The sequence below is a fragment of the Toxotes jaculatrix genome, chromosome 14 (genome assembly GCF_017976425.1).
Source record: "Toxotes jaculatrix isolate fToxJac2 chromosome 14, fToxJac2.pri, whole genome shotgun sequence".
NCBI lineage: Eukaryota > Metazoa > Chordata > Actinopteri > Toxotidae > Toxotes > Toxotes jaculatrix.
In genome coordinates this window covers 11,530,001-11,547,738 of record NC_054407.1, presented here as the reverse complement: position 1 = coordinate 11,547,738, position 17,738 = coordinate 11,530,001, and the positions used below count along the sequence as shown (strand labels likewise).

General features: G+C 42.5%; 1 protein-coding gene across 1 annotated transcript in view; it reads left to right on the top strand.

Moving 5' to 3' along the window:
- The first annotated feature begins 3,563 nt into the window (after window positions 1-3,563).
- The window catches only part of LOC121193189 (leucine-rich repeat and immunoglobulin-like domain-containing nogo receptor-interacting protein 3), a 29,596-nt gene continuing 15,421 nt past the window's right edge, over window positions 3,564-17,738 (top strand). Inside the window, exon 1 of the mRNA XM_041055386.1 lies at window positions 3,564-3,693. The gene's annotated coding sequence lies outside the window, so the exon portion shown is untranslated. The remainder of the gene's footprint in view (window positions 3,694-17,738) is intronic.

Here is a 17,738-nt window from a genome sequence, read left to right as displayed (position 1 = left end):
ACACCTAATTTCTTAAAATAAATCTACATGTGAGGAAGGTAAAAGTTTTTCCTTGAGTTTTTCCTTGAGTCTTGAGCAGTTCCTTGAGCACTCACGACACACGTGGTCACGACAGTCGCTGCTGCAGTGCATTTATCCATAGATAAAACACCTTTAATTGACAGTAATGTTTGTTTTTGTTTTTGTACTTAGATCTTATATTTCTATTCAAATGGCACACTTCCTTTTTTACTCTTATTTTAAAATCCTATTTCTGTAAATAATGTCTATATTGTTTATTTTTACCACTAGAGGTTTATATTTGGAGGCTGAGTGCCTGTGTATTGCTGCTGTGATAGTGAAATTTCCCAACTTGGGATGAATAAAGTATTTCTATTCTATTCTATTCTATTCTAATCTGTTTGTGTCTCTGAGTTGCTTCAGATTAACAAATGTGTCTTCGCTGAGTTGTCTAATTGTAATTTATGGAAGCTATAACCTAACCTATCATAGTGCTTAGATAGGATTGTATCAAAAACACCTCCTGCTCTTTGATTGGTGTGGAGCAGTGTTGGACAATATGTTTAAGAAATCACAATATAAAATTCAGTCATTACAGTTAATGCTCCTTGACTTCAAACAAGCTGACTTGATTTGGGAGACTGACTTGTTCACTGTCTTACCAGGATGGATGAAGGTGTTCTGTGGACAGACTAGTCCCAGATGTGGGAGGCAGGAGCTGGGGATGTGGAGACCCAACCTCTGGCAAAGCAATACAAATGCACTTTCTGGTGAGTCCAGTGTTTTTATAACTTACATGTTGTGTGTTCTTAGCTAACAGAACAGAAATCAGTTCAACATTAAATAGTGATGGTTAGTATAGTAAGTAGCTCTGCTGCTTTTCTTCCTTTCCTACTGTACATGTGTTAAACTCCAAAGATGTCCACATGGATGTGCACCTTTGATGGAGCTGGGTAATGGAAATCAAAGGAACCATTAATGTTATCAATAATTTCTGCTGTTGAGTAATTAGTAATGCAATTACTTTTTCAGTGAATAATAAATAATCAGTAACCGATTATATTTTTTCTAATAACTTGTCCAGCACTGGTCAGGACAGCTGTCATCATCATATAAAAGATGTCAACTAGAGGTTTGCTGTCACACAGATAAAGAGAAGTGAATGAGAAAATAATTGAGTGCTAATGTTGTTGCAACAACATGCCTGGGGCCAATCGGTGTCTGACAATAAGCCTTTTTCACAGAAGGCATTTAGACATGTCACAGTGGGAAAACCACAGGTGTAAACAGTAAAATTAATGATGGCTGAATTCCGTTTAGCTGCTTCAGTCTTAAGGTCCTGGTATGGTGCATGTTGGCTCACTGTCACACTGTCCTGGCTTAGATAGGACAGACTTGACATATTTCGGCAATAATGTGAGTGCTTGGAAAATACTGAACATTAAGTAGAGAGGAGATTTATGCTGCAGCAGAAGAGAATGAAAATCTCAAAAGCTGAAAAATCAAAATCAAAAACTATCTGTTTGGATAGATAGCAAGGACGGTAAGAACATACTGTTTTTGTGTGTGTGTGGGCGGGGTGGTGACCTGTTGCATTAAGGCTTTAGCGGACATGTGATGCAGTAAGTTAATGTGTATGTGTGGGTAGGTGGGTCAGACTGGCTCAGAGGTTGCTGTGCTAGGTGTTTATTGGACTTGGCCCCCACCAAGCACCATGACATGCTCGACCCCTAACCTTCGGGTCACAGGCCAGACTTCTCCTTTCCTGCGATGAGCTGTTACCTGACCTCAGGGGCATTCAGTCAGGCTAGAGGAGTGTGTTTCTTTGCGTGTGTGTGTGTGTGTGTGCATTTGAACTTCAGTATCCTGTGATCTGATTTACCCTGACAAGGCAACAGGACCTAACAATAAAAATGTCTATTTTCTCTCTCTCGCTCATTCGCTCCCTCTCCCTGCATGCTTCAGGCAAAATGGGGGAGGTGATTAAACAGAACAAACCCACTGGAAGAATGATATTCCCAAAGAGTAATTTTTGGAACCTAAATCCCCCCTTTGTATGTTATAATATATTATCAGGAACGTTTGGTGCTATTTGGTTCAGAATGCTGCTGAAAGATTACTCACAGGACCAAACAGATGAATGCATCAAACCAGCCTGTTCCTATTAGAGCAGATTTTAGGATTTTAATGATCACCTTTAAGGCATCTTTGGGATTGGCTCACAGTATTTGATGTGGTAAAAACCAGAGGAGATTGGATCCTTACTGTTAAGGCCTCTTGACTCTCAAGAAATCCAGCAAGCTAGTTCTTTATCTTTGTTAAAATCTGCCCAAATATGTTATTGTAGGATAGCGTTTCCTTAAATTGTACTCCGAGTCTCTTGTAGCCGGCAATTTGTTTCCCATTATTCAATTCAAGTCACGGAGCTAAGCATCTGTTTCACTGAAAGCTCAAACCCTGGTAATCTTTGAAAAGCTGAAAGCCAGAAATGGCATATGTCCTTGCTTGACATATGAAAATATCTAAATTTGCTAGTGAGGAATAATGGAAAGTAACGTGTACATAGACAAATATAACTGATATAAAACTTTTGAATTACTGAATTATTGCAAACTTTTCTATAGTAAGTGATCCAAGGTAGCAGTAACTGGAAGACGATCCCACAAATATCATCTTTACATGATAAAGTGAGAATCAAGAATGGAAAATTCTTGGAAATTCTTGAAATACTTTCAAAACTGAGGTGAATGTTGACCTTACCTTTCCTGACAACCCTTCATTGATCTATTAATTTCATCTGTTAAATTGTTTTATTAAACCATATTAGTATATATTTTATTCCACTGCACATGCTTCACAAATGTACAGTGATCTGTAAAGCGCTCCATTACTTGTTTTTGAGTCATTATTATTATTATTATTATTATTACCATTAGTTCTCTTTCCCACGCTCAAAATACAATTATGTCCCTCCCTTCTATTTCTCCATCTTCAGATCTCTGCTCCCAGTCTCTTCGTTTTTCTCCCTGCCTGGCTCTTTAGAGAGACTCCCTAAGCCGCACGCCCGGCAGCTCACTGAATTGTAAGTCCAAACAGCCGGAGCAGCAGCAGATAGACAGTGACTGAGAGAAGGGAGGGAGGGGAAGTAGTGAGAGATAACGAGAGAGAGAGAGAGAGAGAGAGATGAAAAGCATGCTAAGCGAGAGAGACGCGATCACACTGAAGGAGGCAGAGGCAACAGCTACAGCAACAGCACGCTTCTTCCCCATCCTCCTTCTCCTCTCTCATAATCCCACATCCACCCCGGGGGAGATGGAGGGCGCCCTGACCCGCTGAGGATCACTGTCTGAAGGAGAGGAAAATCTCAAATGAGCCCCCCTCCTGTGAAAGCCTGGATCATTTTTTGGGGGACAATAACCAACAAAGAGTGAAAGGAGGTGTGTACACCCGAGCCTGCCGGAGGGAGGAGGGAGGGAGGGAGAAGGAGAGAGAAGAGGGGGGCCGAGTGGCAGGTTTGGTACAGCTGCTGATGCCAGAGTCTGAGAGGGAGACAGACTGAGGGGGACCTGAGGAGTGGAGGGCTGGCACGTGTGGAGCGGTGTCGGCAACTTGTGGACCAAGAGGAGAGGAAAATTCACATTTGCAAACAGCTGGACAGATGAGGAGGCATCAAGGACCACGCTTCAGTCCTGGGTAAGTCCACTTATACTACACACACTCACACACACACACACACACAGACATGTACATTTTGTCCTCAGTGGTTGCTGTGGTTTTACCAATAGAGCCACCGACACACTTGAAACACAACAGTGCGTGTTTGCGGATCTTCAGGGTTGATGACTACCCACCCTGACAAGTCTCCCTACTTGCCCTCAGATACTTGCAGCAAAGGAAGGAGGACGTAGAGGAGAGATAATGTGTGTGTCACTGTGTGTGTGTGTGTGCGTATGTGTGGGCTTGGTCATGCTTTCTTACCATCTACATCTTGTATTAACATTATTGTGTACCACTGGAGGCATTTCATAATGGGTTTCGTAAGCTGTCAGAGTGATGATGCATGTAAATAAACCTCCACTGGTGGAATGTTGTCAAGTTTCACCTCGTCAGGCAAATTAAAAAATCACATCACACTTGTCTCAACACTTGTTTCTGTGACTGTAAACATTGCTCATTACATCAACTTTTGTTCACAAGTTATTTGTCCTGGACAGAGTGTTCAGCCATAAATTGTGCACAGCAAAAATAAATAAATAAAATGTAAGAGGCTAACCTGTGTGGCTGCTGGAAAAAGCTGAAGTGAAGACTTGTTTGTGCACTCTGGTCTGAGACATGTATAGCTCTGCTTACCCATGCTGCACTGCAGGATGCCATGTGTGGTAACATGACATGTGTGGCCATGTGTTATGTCACGTTGTGGCAGAGTGCATATGGCTCATGACAGCAGGTTTACATGAGGTGCATAAGCCAGCCGCCCATCTTTCTCTCCGTCGTCCACCCCCCCCCCCCCCACCCCATCCTCTTTTTCCACCATCTTCCTTCTTTCTCTGTTTCCAATTATAGGCTGTCACCTCTCTCCCTTTCCTCCTGATCCTATCTCCTGTTTCATTCTCTTGCTAAGCAATTACCTTTACCTGACTCTGCCCCTCCGGACAGCATGGCTCGCTAGTTTCCTGTCTGCCTTTTTCAACAATCAAAGTGAAGGATGGGTGGTGATTTCATGGCCATTTTCTTATGGTTGCCTGAACCTGAGCGAAGAGTGACCTCAGCAAAGCCTGAACACAGGAGCCACTTCGTGTTACTGCTGCTCCCATAGATCCAGAAAAGATATGTAAAAATGAATTAGCTGGAGGGGCTTTTCAGTATACAGAAGAATTATGCCTCCTATCATGCAATCAGCTCATTATTTCCTGGTCCTCATTAACTTGTTTGGGTTCCTAACTTTATCGCTGTTTGCAGTCTCGTCTTCCTGAAAACAAAACAAAAAAAAAAGAAACCCAGACAGAGCTGGCGGGCAGATCGCTCTCAGCATATGGGCGAACTTGCTGCTGGCGTCTGAGAGTGGAGAGACTTGCCAAAGAGCTGAAACCCCCTGAATCACAACCTCTCCTTGTAGCAGCAACCCGCTGAGTCCTTGTACTCCCTTATGCATTCAAACCCTTGTCTTACTACCTTTCCTGAAATGTCTGTGGTAATGATCCCACCTTATAACCTCTTTACTACAAAAGTGCACCTCCAACAGAAATACACATATTATTTGCATTAGATCAGGTGAACAAACCCCACCACCAGTACAACGCCTTTAGAGGAGCAGTGTGACAGCTCAGCCACCTGAAGTGTAGCATCACTGTTCTTTCTGCTGTCAAGCCTGTAAAGTAGTGTGAAAAGACACATATGGAGTCTGAGACTGGAAATAAGACAGTAGGATTACTGAGGAGAAGGACATAATGAACAGAAAGAGGAGGATGCGAACAGTGACTGGATGGTGAATTAAATCAAAGAAGATCGAGGTGATAATGGAAGAATCTGAGGAGTCAAAGGGAGGGATAGACAGGACAGAAGGAGTTCGGAGGACGGCAGCAAAATGGGAGAATGTGAGTGAAAATGTTTGGCCTCTGTGCTGACAGGTGCTGATTGCTGATGTCTTCTTTCCAGTGAGTGGACACGGCGGCAAAGTGGTAGTTTTCAGCCACCCCCGGGGAAGGAAGGTGAGGAAAGAGACTGAGAGAGGCAGGTACACAGATAGCCACTGGAAGCAGAGGGTTTGATTTATTTATAAAACCCTTCTGCTGCATCATCTTAAAGAAAAAATTCTGACTTATTATAGCCTGGGTCTCATTCTTTGTAGTTATGGCCATCATTTCGCTATACTCACCGGGGAGACATGAGGGGTCAGCCAATCACACAGGTTGCAAACAAACCAACAGTTCAGCCACATTACAAACCCTTTTACTATGAGGTAAAATCAAAAGAGTGCACAAACAAACTATTGGTAATAATTTCACATTGCATGAGAAACTATGCCAAGTATTGTTCAGTCAGGACACTCATGTTAACGTTTTAACTGTTTATTGCACCAAACATGAGTATGGTGTGTTGGCAGTCGGCTCTGTAACAAATCTGAACAAGCCTGACACCCACAACAAACTGTTTTGGTTCAGCTTCACCACTTAAATCAACCTCATTCTCAATCATGTCATAGATGATTAGTTTGGGTAATAATTTCACCATTCACCTTTGTTTTCTCTTTTCAAATAAGTTCGACTAAGCTGGGTGCACGATTGAAGCCTAAACAAGCTGGGATTTAAGAGCACAAAAATTTGGTTGTGGTTGTTTTGTTTATAACCTCGATGACATTCAGACTGTTCATATTTCTTGCCTGTTACCCCTGAGTACAATGTAATCAAAACTTAAAGGAACGATGGCCAAAGATATGAAAGTAAGACACAGGAGGTTAAGGCTTCAAGGAGAAAAATAAGAGTGTGATGTTTCTGCTGGAGGACAGAACAGAAGAAGAGGAGAAAACGAGCCGCGAAGGGCTACACAGTGAGAGGGTTTGATTGGAAAGGTGACCGGGGGTATGTAGGCGTGTTGAAGGAGCTTTTGATCTCAGTGTGTGTGTGTGTGTGTGTGTGTGTGTGTGTGTGTGTGTGTGTGTGTGTGTGTGTGTGTGTGTGTGTGTGTGTGTGTGTGTGAGTGAGAATGGTGGTTGACCTTGAGAAATGCACCAAGGGTCTTAAGGATGTCCTGCGTTGAGGATTGCAGCTATTAGATTGCTGGATGGTGATTGAGGAACATACACGGATGAGGGAAAAGGCGCACAGCTACTTCCCCCCTCCAACCCCCCGCCCCCCCCCCCCCAACCCACACACACACACACACACACACACACACACACACACACACACACACACACACACACACACACACACACACACACACAAATACACACAATAAAACACCAGTCTTTATTACAGCGTGGAATTGCAGCACAGAGGCTTGTGGTTGCATCAGAGGTCGCTCACAAAACTGAATTTAATGGTCTTGCTTCCAGTATCATTCAGCACAACAGCATGAGTGAGTGTGTAATATTACCACTGAGTGTGTGCTTGTGAGGTTATTAGGCTTTTAAGGTGCTGGCCGCTGGTGTTGTCGCACATGTACGTGTAAAATGCAGGGCGTGATCCCAGTCAATAATGAACAAGTGGGCTTCTATCTCAGGGCAAATAACCAGCAGGTGCGAACCACAACTCCTCTGCAGCCTCAGCCTCCTTCACCGCTCTATTACGACCTTCTGACCGTCCCCTACCACCTCCTCTTCCTCTCGCTGTACCTCTCTCTTCCACTTCCTCCCTCACCATAAATTATTCTCTCTCACACCTGTTTTTTTTTTCCCTCATTCTGCCCTTTCGTTTTCCATTTCGCTTACTTTAATTTACTTTCCTGGCTGCGTTTTCTCAGACGTGACCCCTGGGCCTTCAGATTCTGTTGTTCATTCTTCCACTCACAGACCTGGTTGCTGCCCGCCTGTCTATCTATCTATCTATATCTACCTGTCTGTCTGTCTGTCTGTCTCCTCCACTTTCCCTCTCTCACTTTCTCTATCAGCTGCATGGGTCTGATAGGAAAGTTTTAAGGTCACCGGGTATCTCTCGCCTAACACTCATAATGAATTAGCATTTAGCTTTGCTTCATTATTCAGTCTGACACGACCGTCCCTCGAGTCATTCCCAATCTATTTAAAATAAACTCTCAAATTGAATTTAGTGATGATTGAATCTTTCCTTGAAATTACAAAAATCATACCCTCTGACTGATACTAAATCCTTGAAGGTTTTTCCATCCCATTTTCCAATGATCAGAGATTACTGAAAGCCAGGTAGAGATTCATTTAAAAGGATCTCATTTTTTTCTGACTTTCAAGGATTTTCTGTCAGAAGAAACTTAATTTGATTGTTTACAGTTACACTATGGCCTTGCCTCATTCAGAAGAAAGCTTCTTACTTCTTTGACACCTCACTCGAAGCCTTCCTAATAAGGTTTCTTGTTCAACCACAAAAAGCAGAAAAATAAGCTGCTGGAGCCAAACAGCCTTTTACCACAATATCACATAACTACAGGTAATATTACACTCTGCCAACATCCATTATTATGACACTGCTTTTACACAAGCAAAAGCAAAAGGAGTCATGAAAATACACTGGCTTAGGGTTGGCTTAGAAAAATCCACAGGTTGGTTCTCACAGTGCTCACATTAAAACAGATAATGTACTGACCTTCAAGCTAAACCTTGAACAGAGATTGCTATGTTGTTGCAAGCTAGGATTCTCTGTTCAATCAGTAAAGGTAATTTAACTGGTTTTCAAGCAGCAGCTGATGGTTCAAAAATAAATTGATCACTACTATTTACAACTTTAACCAAACTGTGGTTGATTCATCCTGTCCAAGGATGGTTTCTGGCATCAGATGTGAATCGCCTCCCTGATCCATCTCTCATTCACTGACATTCACTGAGTCCTGGTCAATGACTTTGCCTTCTCTTCCCTTCTCAGTTGCCGATGTAACTGCGTTTGGTCCGGTGTTCATAGACATGAATGATGTGGGTTAAGGCTCTGAGAAAAAGCTAGCAAGTCGACCTTTGAGTTATTGAGAATTATTTTGTCACACAAAACTTCTGTGATTGCTATTCAAATGAGACAAACTTGAAAAGGTTCAATTCCTATCAGAAGTTTATATTATAGCTAGAGAAAAAAAACCTTTTGACTTTTAATAGTATCTGTGACTATTATCAATTTTATCTGTAATATAATCTGTAATATTATTGTGATGTTAGCACAGTAGAGTGGATGAAAAATGTCAAAGGAAAAGGTGAGAGTGTTTTAACGATCTCTTCCTCTCATCACCTGTTGCAATAAGAGGCCGTCTGTGTGTGTGTGTGTGTGTGTACATGTGGCAGACCCCTCATTACCTGTCCTGCTTGAATTAAGGACTCGTGTTTCTCAGACTTCATTAAATGTTGATGTGGGTCATGAAGTTTGTGGCTCTGCTCACCTGTGCTTCCCGCCCCTGCACAGATGTTAATGCGGGTCAATGAGATTACCTTTTGTCTTTGTGTGTGTGTGTGTGTGTGTGAGTGTGTGAGTGTGAGTGTGAGTGAAGGTGCATTGTGTTTGTTCACTGAATGTTAATTCAGGTTAAATAGTATCACCTTACGTTTTAATAATGCAACTAAATTAATGACCACACGCAGGTTGCAGGAGCTCCACTTTCTTCACTTGTTTTCTTCTCTTTCTCTTTTGTTTCCCCTTCTTCTGTGTGTGTGGTAGCCTATTGTAGAATGAATTTTAGATGTACAGTACTCTTGAAATTGCTGTTCGCTATATTAGTGGCTGTCGTGATAGCCTGTGGTATTCATCTAAATCTGCATGTGAATTTTAAATTGCTGGGACACAGTGGGAAAGTGAGGACATTTTGGCAGGTCCTCACACCTTCAAATGGGTGTTTTGAGGGTCAAGACTTGGTTTTAGGGTTCAGGTCTGAATTAGGTTTAGGTTCGGTTAAGGCTAGTCAAATAGTTGTGATGGTTAAGGTTAGGTTAGGGTAGGGGCCTAGGGAATGTGTTATGTCAATGTGTGTCCCCACAAAGATGGAGGTACAAACTTGTGCGTGTGTATTGCCATCTAATGCCATCTGTAAAGCAGGCCTTTGGGGCAGGGGGGAAGTTATTCATTAACTCTAACCGCATGACTTCTAGGCAAGAACACAACTGAAGTGACACTGTGTGTGTGTGTGTGTGTGTGTGTGTGTGTGTGCAGAGCAAGCTCTTTACACACATAAGGTCAATCAGTCTCACTTGTACGCTTCACTTTTCTCCTCTCGTCTCTCTTCTCTTTCACTCTTTCATCTGTGATTCTTAGTCGATGAACAGCTTTCTGATCCGTAAGGACTCTGTTAATGAATGCTGTATTGCTATTGATTTCTCCTCCGATCCCGCGGTTTGTTCTGGCACAATACAAACCATGCTTTCCTGAAATGTAAAGAGGAGGGCTTAGCTGATAGCCGTGATGGAGTGTTGTGCCCCAGTCCAGCAAATTGGATTTTAATGATTCAAGTATCATTTCTTGAACACTGCTCACTGCTCCCTGCAGAAATTAAAATGTGATGCCCTCCATGAAAGACAGAGAGAGCGGGTCAGGAAAGAAATGTTTTGGTGTTTCAAGCTAAAATGATCTAAAACAAAAAAAAAAGTAAGGGCCATTTTACATCAGAGTAAAGATATGTGTTTATTTTGCATTAAAGTCAAACCGAAATAAAAACACTTTTTTAAATAAGAAATCAAGAAATCATTTTTTTTTTTAATTTAATTTGAATAGCACCCCCTACATTAATGTTCTCTAAGGGGAGCGCAAATTTTTCAGACTGACTGGTCCAAAATCGATATAGCCGGGCACTAAAATCAGTTAATATCAGTATGATGGGTCCATTAAATTCTGAAAACAACATTCAACATTTCATGGGGACAGACATTTTATGTCATCCTATGCTACATACCTGATGGTATGAGGGCTTGTTTAAAAAAAAAAAAAGAAAAAAAGAGAAACTAGCATGTTGCATCAACATTCGTAGGTTACAGACATCTTTCAGCGCACCAGGGAAGTTGACAGCTTGTTGCCTAGCAACACCAGCTCTCAAATGTCAGTCAACCTCTGAGAAAATACCCACCCAGAAGCTTGGATACTTTCTCAGACATGTCAAATTTAGGTTTTCTCTTCCTTTGAAAAAATAAAAATGATGAATGATAGTTTCAGTATCATCCTAGTTTACATTTCCTTACCAACAAAGTGGGGAGAAATCAGATTTCAGCTGGACCTTAAGCAGATGTTCAGAGGCAGTGACTGTCAGTGTAAGATGTCTGTAGTTTTTCTCAGTTTTTTCTCATGTTAAACATCCTCCATGCTGCTGTGGGACTAATTTGTTTGGGTGAATGTAGATGGACAGATTTTCTGTAATGTCCTTCAGCACTGACCCCCTGTTCTGCACACACTCGCACACACTCGAACACACACACACACGCATACATTTCGCTCTGAGGGAGCACAGATTCAGAAATTACTTCTGCCTCACTGCTACACAAACAGGCTTGCAGAAGCCTGGGGACTGTTCACCATTGGTGTGTGTATATGCACACACATAGACACACACACACATTCACGCAGGCACACATGTGCATCACCCTCCCTGCAGGACTGGAGGCATGCGGAAGTCACTTGGGGATGCCAGCACACATGTGTCGCTTTGTCCTTTATATGTGTCATATATAATAAAGAGGCCAATAGTTGAGTGTGTGTAGATGTATACAGAATTAAGGGTCATGTCGAGCTAAATGTTAGCTGCCTCTTTAAAACGAAATCAGTCTTTGCTTGGCTTCTCTTCTCGTTTATACAACAAAACTGTCTCGAATCATGTGCTCCATTGCGTGTTGACCTCTGTGTTCTTCTCCGGTTTTAAATTGGTCCGATACTTGTTGCCCTTTAGCAAGGCGGTGAGGGTGTTTTTTAGCATTTGAAAACAAACCTCAGAGAAGAGAGGCTGCATCCACGGAGAACTTCCTGTTTCGCTCGAAAGGTAAAACAGGGATGGAGAAGGAGGGCAGCAGCTGCACTCATGCACATTAATGTGAACATTTAAATTCACAGAGTTAAAGAGAGTGCTGAGCAGATAGAAGCTGCTCATTAGCTCATGCTCTTGCATGACTGACTGCGTGCTGCTGTGTGTCCACTGATTCAGTTTGTTTAAGCAACTTGTTAAAGCGACTGTTGTTTGTTTAGAGAGGTACAAAGGCCTACGGTAAGCTGCCTCTCTTCTTCTTTGTTGTCTTGTGTCTCCTTCCGTACGTCACCTGCTACCTTGTTTCCTGCGAACCACTGTACTGGCCTGATTACAAGATGGCCCAGCTTTTTCCAACAGCTGTTTTTGGAAAAAGACTTTTTGAAGATAAGAAACACTATCAGACGAGTCTTGTTGGACAAGTTTCCCTGAGATACTATTACTCCAGGGAGAAGACAGTCCTCATTCTTAAAACTTTTTCCATTAAGTATAAAACATCCTCACACCCTCTCCTGTCAGGCTTTTAAAGGAACTGAAATAACTTTCTCCAGCTGTTAAGATTTTCCAGACGTTTTTTTTTCCTTCATAGCAAACCATGTCACACACGCTGTGAGAATCTTGGAGGTTAAGGTGGACTAACATGACGTTTTTTAGGCCTGAGTAACTCTAAAAGAGACACTACACTTGACTTGAAGAAAAAAAAAGTTAGCTTAACATTGATTCATTCTTTTCCTTTCTGGTTTCCTCCACTGCCTGTCAGCCTCAGTCTCGGCTGATCCTGAGTTACTATGTTGTGTCAGCTGTCGAGCTTTTTCATACTGAGAATATGTTTTAACGTATTGTTCTCCAAACCCTCTACATGCTTTTCCATTTGAGAGCTTTTATTCCTCGATCCCCTGTTTCCCTCCCTCCGCTCCTTCCTGTTTCATCCTTGTTTCACACATTCTGGCGCTCACAACCTGGCCTGGGCTCTCCACTGTCTCCCCCTCCTCCGTCTATTTCTCCTTCCTTTTAAACATCGAGTCATGAATTTATTATGCGAATCAAAATAGAGCAATGACTCTTTGTCCCCTTCCCAGCATGTCATTGGTCTAGAATGAATAATTCAGCCACTGTGGTTGAAATTAGGATCAGGGAGAAAAAGGGAATTATTTTGGAGCTGCACTATTTAGGCTATTTTCGTACGGCGAGCTGTCAGCGCCTTTCCTGCAGCGCTCACTCTTTCTTCCCCCTCTCTTTTTGCTCTCTGTCATTCCTCCCACCAGTTCACTCGGTATCACATGAAGACAGAAAAGATTCTTCTCTGTCTTCTATGTCCTTGAGAAGGACTGCGTACCAAGCAGATATGATGGGATTGGCGGTGGATAAAGTCAGCCTCGCTATTTGTGCGTTTGTGACTTTGTGTCTGGCTGGGGTGTGTATGCATTTGTCCATATGTGTGAGTGTTGGCGTGTGTGCATCTACCAGTACCAATCCTGAAGCTTGTTTGTCAGTGCATGCCGTGAGTGGTGATTACGAATGCTGTTTTGCAGATTTCTGATGAATAGCTTTGATGGCACAACATGTAACAGACAGTTTATTTCACCAGCTTTCTCCCTCAAAGACAGCCAGTGATCTCATTACAGAGCACTTGCCGTCTCACTCTGTTTGACTCGCATTCACTGTTTGGCATTTAAGATGTGGAATGACAGTTATTGAATGCCCCGAAACGAGTCCCACAAGTTCTCATTTTGAAATTTATGATGCTTAAGGAGAGAGGAAATCACAGGGGAGAGGCTAAGATGCTTATCACTTCACATCAGATAGATGGTTTGGAATGCAAAATGGTGCAGGGACAGAGCGGCAGGTGATCTGATAACCCTGAAAGTGTGCAACAGAGGCCACCGGCTGGTCAACCTCCTACACGTCTATACATGATCTTGGCGTGGACAAAAACACGGACGCACAAGCTCTGTGCGCACATAAGGTCAATCATGCGCTCGGATACACACACATAGATGCAGACGCACACTTGGATGATTATTCTCGGTCTCCTGGGGCATCATTGAAACTTTTCAACCGTGACCTCGCTAAGAGGGGGAGCGGGAGAGAGATGAGTGTTGGAGGGAGTGAAAAGGAGAGACGGAGAGAGTCCTTGAATTTTAACCGGATGCTCCCTAGGGAGAAGTCCCATCATCTCTGTGTGTCTTCAGTGCCTGAGTCCCACAGATTCCTTTAGGAATGCAAGCACCCAGACTGCTCTGATATCCTCTCAGGGAAGCTTGTCCACCATCACTCACTTTATGGCTGCTTTTTGGGAGAAAAATCATTTGATGAATCAGTAGCAAAGGGTTTCTCTTATCTGGTTTTAGCGCTGGATAATGACATTCCTCCAGCGGTAGCCAGTTCTTCCAGAGTAGAGGATGTACCAGGGGATAAATGTCACTATCATTTATCTGTAATGTGATCAGGGCTTCAGCTATATCATCCCTATGCTAGTGTGTTTTAAAGGAAGATTCTGGTTTATTACAACTTTTGGCTCATACTTTTGGCTGTCATTTCTTTGGGTCATGAAGAGATTGTACACACCAAAGTAATTCAAAAATCTGGAAAAACAACAACAAGGGCTAATCTGCATTCTTATGTTTGAGTTTGAGAGTTAGATTTTTGACCTTGGAAAAAGCAATTAAAACAATTTCACCACAAGGTTCATCAGCAGCTGTTCTGGAGCGATCGCACAAACCTCTTCAGCAGATGGAGTTTGCCCAGTTGTCTTGGAATTGCAGATGTTCAAAATTCCACATTTCCGAGCACAAGAAGGACTTCTCTCTCTGCTGGCATGAGACTGAAAGTTCATTTTTGACCCTTAAAAAGGTTTCTGACCTTTCATGTGTTGTGTCTACAGTTCAGGTCAAGATGAACCAATCAGCAGCTTCAGCGAAACTGCTAATGGACCTTGTGCTGTTTGCAGATCACTGTCATATTAAATATAACCCACTTTTTTGATGTTTGATAAATTCTGTTTTTTTTTTTAAAAAAAAGACAACCATGTAACTCTGCCAGTCTTAATACTACATTTTTAAAATGATAGTTTGGGGCAGAAATAATTTTCTTTGCCCTACTAAGGTCCATCCCTATTTTACAGAAACATCTTGGATCCTTGTCTGCAAATATCAAACCTGCAGCCTCAAACCAGGGTGTGATATTTGACAGTGACCTTTCATTTAAAAAACAATTCACAAACATTGCTCTGTCGTATTTTTATCAGTATGTCAAAGATCAGGGTTTTTTTTCTCTCTCGGCCTGATCTTGAGAAGGACATCCATTCTTTTATTTCATCTCGGTTAGGTAATTGTAATTTATTGTATTTAGCTAGTACAAAATGCAGCTGCTCAGCTTTTAGCAAATCCTAGGAGACATGATCACATCAGCCTTGTTTTAGCCTCTCTTCGCTGGTTACCAGGCAGTTTTAGAATTGATTTTAAGATTTTACTGATCACTTTTAAAGCACTTCATCCTCAGGCAAGGCTCTGTTGCCTGAGGATATTTCTAAATCCTGGATCAAGACTAAAGGTGACTTGGCTTTTGCAGTCAAGGCCCCTCAGCTCTGGAACTCCCTGCCCAAGGATCTGAGGCTTTCAGAATCAGTGACATATTTTAAATCACTCTTTAAATCTATCTTTTTTTTTTCAAAGCCTATTTATAGCACACCATTTTATTGCCTAGGCGTTTTGTCTGTTTATTGCCTTTGTTGGCCGGGGGGGGGGGGGGTATTATTTGAATGACCCGATTATTATCTTATTTGCTTTAGTCCTGACATGTTTGTGAAGTACTTTGTAACTTTATTTTTTTGAAAAGTACAGTACAAATGATATATGCAAAAGGAAATTCCCTTTGTTTGTGTACACGTGCATGTAGGTTGGGAGGCTAATAGAAGCTGTCACAGAGCCGTGACTCCAGATCTGCTGTCAATCAACAGACCAACCCTAAGTGTTCCCCAAACCTGGCAACCTTCTAGTCGCCCAAAGCGCTCTGTCTCTTCCTCTGGCTCATCCTCTCCTTAATCTCCTCCTCTTATCTATTTTCCCTTCCTGTGTGTTTTTGTTTGTTTTGTTTTTCATCATTTACCTTATTCTCACTCCTCCAACATCCATTATTTGTTCAACTGCTTTTATGACCTTTCCAGAAACTTCCTCCCATGTGATCCCTCTCCTCCGCCGCCTCCTCCTCCTCATCTGTTTCTTTTCACCACCTTGCTCTGCAGTGTTTACAAAGCCTTCACAACCATATATGTGTATACATAAATGCGTGTGTGTATATCTGTGTGTGTGAGAGAGAGAAAGAGGAGGAAGGTTTGTATACCCTCCTCTGGAGATCTCTGGTGAGAAGAAGATCCAGGAAGTGTGATGATCACCTAATGTCCTGTGAAGCACCCTCTTTTAACACACACACACACACACAAGGCTGCACAGCACAAACACACATGCACACACAAATATGCTCTGTTGGTGTTGTACAACCACAAGCTGAACGGTTTTATCAGTGCTCAGGGATTGTCGCCTTTGTTTCCTCAGTACAAAGGATTCAGCTCTCTCCTCCACATCCCCTTTCTTTTATTCCACATCTCCATCCTTGTCACTCTCTATTTCTCTTCCCTCTCCACGTCATGCACTTCCGTCTCATTTTTTTTTCGCCTTCACCTCTATTTCTCTGTCTTTCTCTCCCCCCTCTTTCCACCCCTTCATCCCCACATCTGAAACGGCAGCGGTGGCTCTCATTGGCTACGCTGGCAGAATCAGAGAAACAGGCAGCCAATAAGCTTTTGGGCTAACAGGGTCACTATTATCCATGAAGCAGCGCAATTACTCTGCTGTACACATCCCTGCCATGTATGCATATCCACTGCTCTCCCTGTCCTTGTATCTAACCTGCACATTTCCACTGTACATGAAAATCCTTCTTGGTAATATGGTTTATTTACCACATCCTCAGTGAGAGTGAAAGGTCACTATATATGCAAGGGGCTGATTTTACATCAACTTCTTGAAATTTTTACACAAGATGTTATATATATATATATATGTATTTATATGTAATTATATGTATATATGTATCTATATATGTGTGTGTGTGTGTGTATACACACACATACAGCAATCAGTTTATGCATTCAGGTCAAAGCTACGTTCATATTCTTCCTGTGTGAATCCGGCACCATGCTGCTCTTCAAAGACCGTGGAAGGAAAGCTGTCACACTCCTCCCCTCCCCCATCTTTCTCCCCCCAACTCCTTCCTTTTCTCACTGTTTACTTACCACACAGTTATATATTTGTACCGCGTACCAGTCAGTCACTCAGTCAGGCTGCGTTCAGCTGTGCAAATTACACAGGTTTTCTTCTTTTCTTCTGTGGACAGACGTGGCCTTTCAAGTCAGTAAAATGCCACTGAGGCCATTTTACATTTTGACGCCTTGTCTTTTAAACCGAGGATGTTCAAAATACTCAATTTCAGGCTTTAAACGATCTTGTGTAATCGAGCAGCATCAGGAATCCTGGGCCTCTCTTGTGGCATCTGCCTGAGCATCAGGCCTAATTTGCATCATTCGATTCTCTCAACTGTGGAATAGCTTTGACCTTCCTCCATCATTAGTGACAGAGTGAGACAGAGTGTCCCCCTTACCCCATACCCTCACCCCCGCCCGCTCTCTTCCTCCTCTTTCATCCATCACTCTCACTACTTTCCTGTCCTCCGCGTCCATCATCTCTTCCCTTGATACCCAGATCTATCCATTGCTCACATCGTGGTCATATTATGCAGCTCTGCACTTATCCGTTTCAATCTTCTCCCCTCAATTTCTTTTCATCACACTTTTTCTTGCGCTCATCTCATTCGCAGTGGTACATCGAGGAGGCGTCGGCTGTCTTGGTTTTAAATTCCCTATTTGGCTTTCACCTATCTAACGAGCTGGAGAATTGAATTAATTTCTTTTCTTCTTGATACCAAGGGGATATAAAAACACACTCTCACACTTCATACACACTGACAAACACGTACACACACACAGACACATTTTGAGCTGTACAGGGTGAGAAAGGGGCCGTTGCCTTTCAGGTGAGATGTCTCCGGGGAAATGTTTTCCTTCGCGGAAATCG